The sequence below is a fragment of the Stegastes partitus genome, unplaced genomic scaffold (genome assembly GCF_000690725.1).
Source record: "Stegastes partitus isolate 25-593 unplaced genomic scaffold, Stegastes_partitus-1.0.2 Scaffold2222, whole genome shotgun sequence".
Classification (NCBI taxonomy): domain Eukaryota; kingdom Metazoa; phylum Chordata; class Actinopteri; family Pomacentridae; genus Stegastes; species Stegastes partitus.
The window spans coordinates 27,910-37,494 of NW_007579953.1; the positions used below are offsets into that span (position 1 = coordinate 27,910).

The 9,585-nt window shown below is 41.0% G+C and overlaps 1 protein-coding gene across 1 annotated transcript in view; it reads right to left on the reverse strand.

Moving 5' to 3' along the window:
* enc2 (ectodermal-neural cortex 2) overlaps positions 1-6,403 on the reverse strand; it is a 34,291-nt gene extending 27,888 nt beyond the window's left edge. The window contains exon 1 of the mRNA XM_008304442.1: positions 6,345-6,403. The gene's annotated coding sequence lies outside the window, so the exon portion shown is untranslated. The remainder of the gene's footprint in view (positions 1-6,344) is intronic.
* Positions 6,404-9,585: the final 3,182 nt, after the last annotated feature.

Consider the following 9,585-nt stretch of genomic DNA (forward strand, 5'->3'; position numbering starts at 1 on the left):
CCTTACCATAGATAAACTCTTACAAGTTTATCTTTAGGGGACAGAGTCCACCTCAGTCAACACTAAAAATCAATTCACATGCTCAGAAAGGACACACGACAGTCCATTCTGTAAGTACTGAGTGCACTAAATTTCCAGATTGGACAACAGTTGGCCACCAACCGGCATGAGTAGCCAAGATGATTTAACCAAAACCGAAACCAGTGGGCCATTCACTGCTGTAGATATAGTGATGATGTACACTGGGCAACAGTATAGCTACAGAATACAGCTGAGAAATGTATCACCATAAACATTTTCACTTGACTTGATAGCTTTTAATGGATAATTTTAAAACCTGTTTTTAATAAAGAGCAGGAGAAGCAAGGTTTCATTTGGATTTAACCGATTTAGCTTGTTGATTAAAAAGGACACAGGCGATCATTTCAAAAACAATTACAAACATTTAGACACATACATGGAAACAAATATTATTTCACTGTGTTATGCATTAAATAAAGAAAACCAGCAGAACGTGGAGGCGCCGGGAGGATGAAGCCACCACACTGAGGTCAAGGTTCTGAAGGGGACCACACATTGCTTTCCATCATCCGGCCACCCCACTCTGCCAGTGTGGACAGGGATGATAAGAAGCACAGGCTGTGCACACCCCGGACACCTTCGAGGAAGCCATGGGGAGAGTGATGGCGACTAAAGAGGCTCCACCATAGACTGTATAAAAGATGGACGTAGCTACCGTGACGTCACCCATTGGTTTCTGCACTGAGAAAATGAAGCCAGGGTTTTGCTACTTCCTGGTTGACATCTTGGATTTTTGGAGCCAGTGACGCAAAAATCGTCGGAGGGGGGCGGAGCCATAGGAGCAGCGATTGGTCAGACGGATTGAGAGGCAGGCCCTCTCTGCCCGCCCACATTTACCGCCTTCTGCTCGCTTCGTCTGCATCGTCGCTGCCGACTGTCAATCAAGCCAGCCACGCCCCTTGCCCCGCAAAATGTTGACGATTTTTAAAAATTCAGTATTGATTTATTTTCAGATTGGCCACCTGATCTCTGGATTTGACTATGAAAACTAATAAGAAAAAAATCCTGAGCTGTAGGAATGCAGTATTTCATGATCTGTGATCACTTCTTTTCCAATTCAAGTCTATGGGAGCCAGGGCTTTTTGGAGCCAGCAGCTAGTGGACGTAGTGATGTTGCAGGTTTTTGACACTTCCGGGTTGGCTTCATTTTCAGGGCTGGTTGCTACGTCCATCTTTTATACAGTCTATGAGCTCCACTATCAAGCAGAACAATAGACTGGTAATGACAGTTTATGGGAGCCTGCCTGGGTTCATGGAACTGAACTTTTTGTTTGCTTTCACGGTTGTTGGCATACAGTAAATGAAACTATGAAAGATTCTATCAAAGTATTTTGTTATTGCTATTGATCAAGTGTACATATTTTATCGCCTTGGCATACGATTGTGCATACGTCAGTGGCAGCATGTGATCATTTACCTGCATAAGGCTACAGACACAAACTAATTTAATAGGCTGGCAGTGCTTCTCAATACCCTGAGTAATGAAGGGGTATCTCTCTCTGTATGTGTGTGTTTTGGGCAACGCTCTCAGTTATCTCCTGGCTTCCCATCCACCCGCGGACTGACTCCAAATTATACTATATCAAGCAGCCCCTGCAATACTGAAACCCCTGGATCCTTAATTCTACTCCTTGCCAGTCTAGTATGGCGAGGAGTGGATACGAGGAGCCAATACAGCCAAACTCCATTCAGTTACTTGTTGCGCCTTGTGCTTTCTGGCTTGCCTGCTTAGTCTGCTGTCTGCATTTGAATTCTCGTTGCCTTGTGTAAACCAGTCTGCTCACTCCGCTGAAGTCCAGTTACCACCAGCACGGCTCGCTCAGCTCAGCTATTCTCCTGCCAACCCACCAGTCACTACGCCAGGTTCCGCAACACCATTCCCTCTCCAGCCTCAGCCTCCACCCATTTTATTTCACCAGCTGCGTTGTGCATTTTGTTTTTTGCCATTTCCAATTCAGCAAATCATCTTTCTCTTAGAGTCTGCCTCTCTCTTTCAGACATGCATTCTGTTCCATTAATCTGACAGCAGCAGAACAAGGTGGCTGCATGTCTAGAAGTTACTTGGTTAACCATAGTAACATGTCCGTATAGCTTTCAACATGGCACAAGTCTGAACTGAGCCGTCACCTTAACCAATAGGACATGTACACGTAGCAGCACTCTGAGTTGCTTGAAGTGAGCTAGGGAAAGATTTTTTTCACATTTTAGCACCAGTATTTGTCTGAAAACATCACAGAGATGCTCAAATACACAGTCCGAGTGCACAAATCACAAGACTCATGCACTTTGCGCTACGCTTTCAAATCGATAAGGCAACAAAAGAAAATGTCTGCAATAATAAGAACAGCTTAAAGATGAACGATAATCACCAATAATTTATGTAATCTGAGTTTTTTTCCTTACAAGATGTTAAACTGTTTCTTCAAACCGTTTGGAACTACTGGCCCTGAGTTTGTTTAATACCTGCAGATTCAGACAGCCGCTGGATCTCCAAAGAGGTGCTCAGCTGCACACAGAACAACAGAGCTGATAACTAATTAAATTCCTAAAATTACACATTGTTGCCAAGAGAGCATGGAGAGCAGATCAGTCTGGAGGTCTCCATGTCTTCACATCAGACAGGGGAGCTGTCACAACCAGAATGACAGTTCAGTTTTCAGCTGTTTAGGACTAATTCTTCATCAGCTATTACTAACCTGCAGCACCAGACAGCAGCAGAGAGAGAGAGCTGTGAGCATTTACGCACAGAGCAACAGTACTAACTTCATTACTAATTAGGTTTAGCTACAAATGATCCTGATGGGAAAAGGGCCAATCAGGATCTAGCAGCAGCTGTGAACATTTCTTCACCTTAGACAGATGATCAGTCACACAGAGTCACTGTTGATCAGCTGCAGTTTAATATTGTGTCACATTGCAGTGGTCCTCAGGTTGATTCAGATTCTGTCAACCTTTTCAGTCAGGCAGTCAGTGTTTGATTTAGCACCAAGTTACACTTTTATATGACAAACTAAGCTGTTTCAGTCCACAATAAAAATTAGGTTTGAACTGAGTGAATATTAATGTAGATATCCATTTTTTTGTTTGTTTTGTTGTTGTTGTTTTGATTATACAGATTTTTATTACTTTAATTTCTGTAAAAAAATAAAAATAAAATAATAATAATAATAACAATCTGCATAAGCTATGGACATAATTACAAGTTCCAACTTTTTTTTTTTTTTTTTTTTCTTAGGGATGTTCAGCAAAAAAAAAAAAAAAAAAAACAACAACAAAAAAAAAACAACCTGCCAAATCCTGTGAAACATAAGCAATAGCTGCTTTAAAGATGCTTCAAAAGAAGTTATAACATTTAACACAGGGGGCCTATTTTTAAAAATTTACAACTCAAAAAGTATTTGATGTAAAACTGTAGGATTTTGCAGGGTTCCATGGTTTAGGTTGAAGTTTTTGCATGACTTTTTTTTGTTGTAAAAAAATGACATGAACTGGGAAACGTTCTGAAATCGAGGTGAATTGGCATGAAATAACCCCTGAGTCAATTTTCTTTTGTAAAACAATGAATACTGCACATTAAAAAATACTGTCAAAGATAAAGTTCTCTATTCGATTTTTTTACTCAAAGGGAAACGTGAAAGACAGTCAATTTAACGATGGACAATAAAACAGGATCAGTTCAAGAGGCCGACCAATACTGATGCTCCATAATGATTTAGGAAGGAACAATGTGGCTGTTCTTATTTACATTTTTCTGTTTCCTTTTAGCTTAATGCTCTAAAACGATTGTTTCCTCTACATATTCTAGGACTGAGAGTTTTATTTTCACAACAACATGGCCCATGTCAGCACCATTGCATCCTTTTAACACAGATTAATTATGAACCCATCAGGGCTACACCATTTGTGCTGAAGCCAACAGCAGACTGTTAACACTGCAGGAGCAGCTTCTATGGGCCAGAATTTGAATCTGAGTACAGTGGAAAGACATGTGACATCTTAACTGGAAAAAGCAACCTGTCAAATGAAAGATCACAAAGTAGTTACTTCTGAGCACGTCAGTGGGCCTAACGTTGTTCATACAAAATGCTGTTTTAACTGTTCACAGCTTTGTAGTTCAAGTTGGCTTAAAAGTGTGGTCAGATTCTTAAAACCCAAACTTTTTATATGCCTAGAAAATGAAAGATGTGAGGAGAGGTGAAACAGATGCAACAGTGGAGACAAAAACATCGAGAAACTAAAGAAGCTGCAAATAATGCACTGAATAAGATGAAAGAGGAAGAGAAACGGAATCTGATCCAGAACCAGCACAGCAGTCAGCTACAGTCATGCAGGCTACAAACTCCAAGTGGCAGTAAAAATGTTCACTTATTGATGTTTTGTAAATCCAACTAAATTCAAAACACAATAACTGAAATTAAATGACTAAACTTTTAATACAGAGACTAACACTGTCTATTATCCTAATTGTTTTTTCTTACTGTTTGCATTACTCATGTTTTCAGACAAAAACAGATGATTTTCTGTTTACAAGTCAAGACAGTTTATGAGATGGACACTGGTAGGCTATCTTTTCAATATCTCGGCCCTTGTGGGCTCTCACACGCCCTTGAACGGTACAAATACTGACCACTGGTGTATCTACTGATTTGTTTGTTTAGCTCACTGACAACTAATCAGTGGAACAGTGGCGAGCTGCATGCTCATAATTGTCAGAACTGCTAAGTCTCTCTATAACATGGTCTTCACCTTACTGTGTTGGAGGTGACTGATCGTGTAAACTGGCACAACTGAGAAAGACTGGAGGGCTGACTGAGGAACACCATCCATCCATCCATCCATCCATCTATTATCTATACACCGCTTAATCCTCACCAGGGTCGCGGGGGGCTGGAGTCTATCCCAGCTGACTTAGAGTGAAGGCAGGGGACAACCTGGACAGGTCACCAGTCTATCACAGGGCTACACTTAGAGACAGACACTCACACCTACAGACAATTTAGAATCACCAATTAACCTCAACATGTTTTTGGACCTTGTGGGAGGAAGAGAGAACCCACGCTGCACGGGGAGAACATGCAAACTCCACTCAGAAAGATCCCACTGCTGGGACGCGAACCAGCGACCTTCTTGCTGCGAGGTGCTAACAACTACCCCACCTTCAGCCCACTGAAGAACATCATTTTTCTTATTTGTAAATGTACCAAGAAGGCCATAGGCTAGCTCGGTAACCATAACACCCAGTCTGACAACTGTCATGTTAAATAATAAGGTGATTTCTCAAAACTATGCATTTCAGATAGAATCTAGTTTAGACCCAAACCGAGTTTACAAAATATTATATGGAATCTAGCACAATCTGATTTCATTTTCAATATAATGAACTTGATCGGTCTCAGAAGTTGACAGGTTTGTAATGGTGGCTGCTCAGACAGCATCAACATGTGTGCTGAGCAGCTCAGGCTCCATCACACACAGCTCACAGGCTCTCTACAGCCAAGCCTGCTTCAATCATCTGTATGTATGTATATCCAACGTTACTAAATTGACCAGCACAATCAGAAAATAGTGTTACAACAACATTTATATCCTCCTGAAGGAAGCCAGGTGGGGAACAAAGGGAGACCTGCAGTGATCGACGGTTAAAAATCCCACTTCACTGATAGAACAGCTTCCACTGGAGAGCCTCCAATGTATGACATCTAGGCTTTAATTAGACATTTTTGCCCAAAATGTAAGCAATTTCACTGAAAATTAGGTAGCTGCCAGTAGGTAGCTTCCAAGCTAACAAGTAAAGAACTTGCTCCCATTTTATTTTGGCCATCGATCCCCGTTTCTAGCTGCGGCCAGGGACCGTGTGTGAACATGTAGCCGGAGACGGGCTCGCCATACCGATAGATGCACACATGTGTCCGTGTTCCAGGTTTGGCTGTGACCGCTTTACCGTCACTGCGGCTGAGCTAGCCCGGCTAATCATTAACTTCAACGTGGATGGCCAATCGGAACCACTTCCATTTACTTATTAGAGCAGGGTGTAAAAAATCCCGTCTGAGCTCCACAGCACATGGACTTCATGACACAATCACAGCGCTTTTTACAAAAGCCAGTAGTTGGTGTGTAAAGAAGTGGCATTAAGTGATAAAAACGCGACTCATCTCATGTCTGTGACAATAACTGAGACACATGATCCCACTACATGATCCTACTACAACACTACGGTTCACTGACTCCGTGAGAAATACAGAGAGAAATTTGTTTTTACTCACTTTTATGATACTTCTTGGCGTAAAGTTAAATTCACAGAATCATCGGTTCCGTGGATGAAAACATCTCATTTCTGTGACAATAGCCGAAGTATGTCTGACCAACGATGCCTGTCTAACTGGTTTTGGAGGAAAGCCCCAAAAGTAAACGGCACCAGGAACCAATGGCTTTGGATATAATCGTGATTGACGTCTTTCTAACCAATCCCCGGTGTTAACCTGATGCGGCCCTTATGCCTCTCAACCAATCAAATTAACAGAAGGTGAGACTTTTCACGGCTTGTCAGACTGTCAGCTGTTCAGACCAATCCTCGTGGTTAACTTCGTGCCAAGGGGCGGGGCGAAACTAAATCCCAAAACTCTAACCAATGAAATACGTCACTTCAAAGTAGGCGGTGCTATGACGGTTGAATCCACCAATCAGCTAAAGCAGAGAGTTGGCTTTAATGGCGGCAGCAAAACAATGGCACGTTGACTCAGGACAGAGGCGTTACAACAGTCCTCTGACAGCATTTTTCACTGAACTAATGTGGTAACAATGCTGCAATAAATGGAAACTGTAATTAATGTGAATTCACATGAAAATAATCATGATAATAATTTAAAAAATAAATAAATCAGGACAATAACAGCAGCATCAAGAAGCTGAAAGAAGAAGTAAAGACGGGGTCTTCCTTACTTATGTAAAGAGTGGTCCTTTAATTGATGATATAATGCCAGTTAATATATGTTCATTTTAATCTCAAGCCTCTCTTTTCCTTCTCTCTAAATCAACATTGCCCCCTGGTGTACAAAAAGTCAATGTTTTTTGGGGGTTTTTTTTAAATGTGCATAGAGTATTTGGAGGCCTCTGCAACTTTAAAATGGTGCAAATACATCCAATCCATTTTCTACTCATTACTTTATCCTTTGCAGGTTCCTGGGAAGGCTGGACCTTGTCAAAGCTGACCCAAAGCAAAGGCAGGATACAGCCTGGACAGGTCTGTCGCTGGGCCACACAGAGAGGCAGGCTGGTACAAATACCTTGAAAGAAATTGTTCTTTAGGCACAGGTCTCATTCTCAGTGCAGAAATGATGAAGTGAAATAAAAACCTCCCCTTCTCCTACACCGTTAATTTACACACATGCATGTAATTGTAACATTTTTAATTCCGCAATTCCATTTCATCCAGTGATCTTCCAGCGCTCCCTCCTGCAATTGACTCTTATAACTGTAATAATGTATTGAATAAATACACCATAACATTTTGCGCAGTGGACTGAGTTTATTCAGTTTTCTTGTGTTTCTCACAATGCACTACAAGCATGACTCCAATGATTTCATAATTCCCCTTACAAGACAAATGTGGAAATACATAAAGTGTTCTCACAGTGTGGTCAAGTATGCTTTGGAGTCAAGACTGGTACAAAACTGGTACAAAAGAGACTGTTGAAAAGTACATAAAAACAATGCCAGCAAGTATGAAGATTTATTAAATATTTATGTTTTCTCATTGTTGTACATACTCATGTGTATACACAGCTGAAACCAGAGGTTTGCATACACTGTGTAAAAAGACACAACCTTTTTTTTTCTCACTGTCTGACATTAAATTTGACTAAACTTTTCCTGTTTAAGGTCAGATAGGATTACCAAAAATATGTCTATTTTTTAAATGCCTGGGTGATGACAGAGAATTTTTTTAGAGATTTATTTTTTTTATTACCTTCTTCAAAATAAGAAGTTTACATACATTTCCTTTGTATTTGGTAGCATTGCCTTTAAACTGTATGACTTGCATCAAACGTTTTGGGTTTCCTTCTACAAGCTTCTCACTATAGTTTGATGAATTCTGGCCCATTCCTCCTGACAGAACTGGTGGAACTGAGTCAGGTTTGTAAGCCTCCTTGCTCGTACATGCCTTTTCAGCCCACAATTTCTCTACGGGATTGAGATCAGGGTTTTGTGGTGGCCACTCCAAAACATTGATTTTGTTGTCCTTAAGTCACTTTATGACTAGTTTGGCGTTATGTTTAGGGTCATTTTTCCATGTTTCACAGACCCCAAGCTTTAACTTCCTGACCAATATCTTGAGATGTTGCTTCAATATTTCCACATAATGTTCTTTCCTCATGATGCCATCTATTTTGTGAAGTGCACCAGTTCCTCCTGCAGTAAAACACCCCCACAACATGATGCTGCCACCCCCGTACTTCACAGCTGGGATGGTGTTCTCAGGCTTGCAAGCTTCCCCCTTTTTCCTCCAAATGTAACGATGGTCACTGTGGCCAAACAGTTCAGTTTTAGTTTCATCAGACCACAGAACATGTCTCCACAAATTAAGGTCTTTTTGTATGAATGTATGTCTGTTTCATATACAGTCATGGAAAAAAATATTAGACCACCGTTGTTTTCTTCAATTTCTTGTTCATTTTAATGCCTGGTACAACTAAAGGTGCATTTGTTTGGACACATATAATGATAACACCAAAAACAGCTCATAAGAGTTTAATTTAAGAGCTGATATCTAGCCATTTCCCATGGTTTTCTTGATAATAACCAAAATCATTTCAGTTCTTACATCAGTAGTTATGGCATTGTACTGCCAAAAACAGTGCTTTTAGACATTCCATGTTTTCTTTTCTGTCTGTTTTAGTCACATGATGCACACAGGAGTTAGTACTTGATTGCATAACCATTGTTTTTGATGACTGCAGCCATGCGTCTTGGCATGCTCTCCACCAGCTTCTGACATTGTTCACAGCAGCCCATTCCTGTTGCACAAATTTTTTTAAAAAAAATGCTTTGTTTTTGGGCTTGTGGTTCTCCATTTTGTGTTTGATGATTTTTTTCACAGGTTTTCAGTTGGATTTAGATCTGGTGATTGAGCAGGCCAAGGCATGGTTCCAGTGTTCTGGTTCTCCATCCAGGCTTTAACTGATCTTGCAGTGTGAGGAATTGTCTTGTTGGAAAATCCAGTCATTGGAGGCAGGAAAGAGTTTTCCAGCTGATGGAAGAAGATTGTTTTCAAGAGTAGCCCTGTACAAGACCTGGTTCATTTGCCCTTCACACAATTGCATTTGCCCTGTTCCACCCACATGGAAACAACTCCAGATCATCACTGATCCACCCCCATGTTTTACTGTAGGGGCAAGACAGTCTGATTTGTAGGCTTCTCCAGGCTTCCTCCTAACCAGTAAGTTGGCTGGAGTGGGCATCAACTGAAAATTGGATTCATCACTGAAGAGAACCTTAGCCCAATCA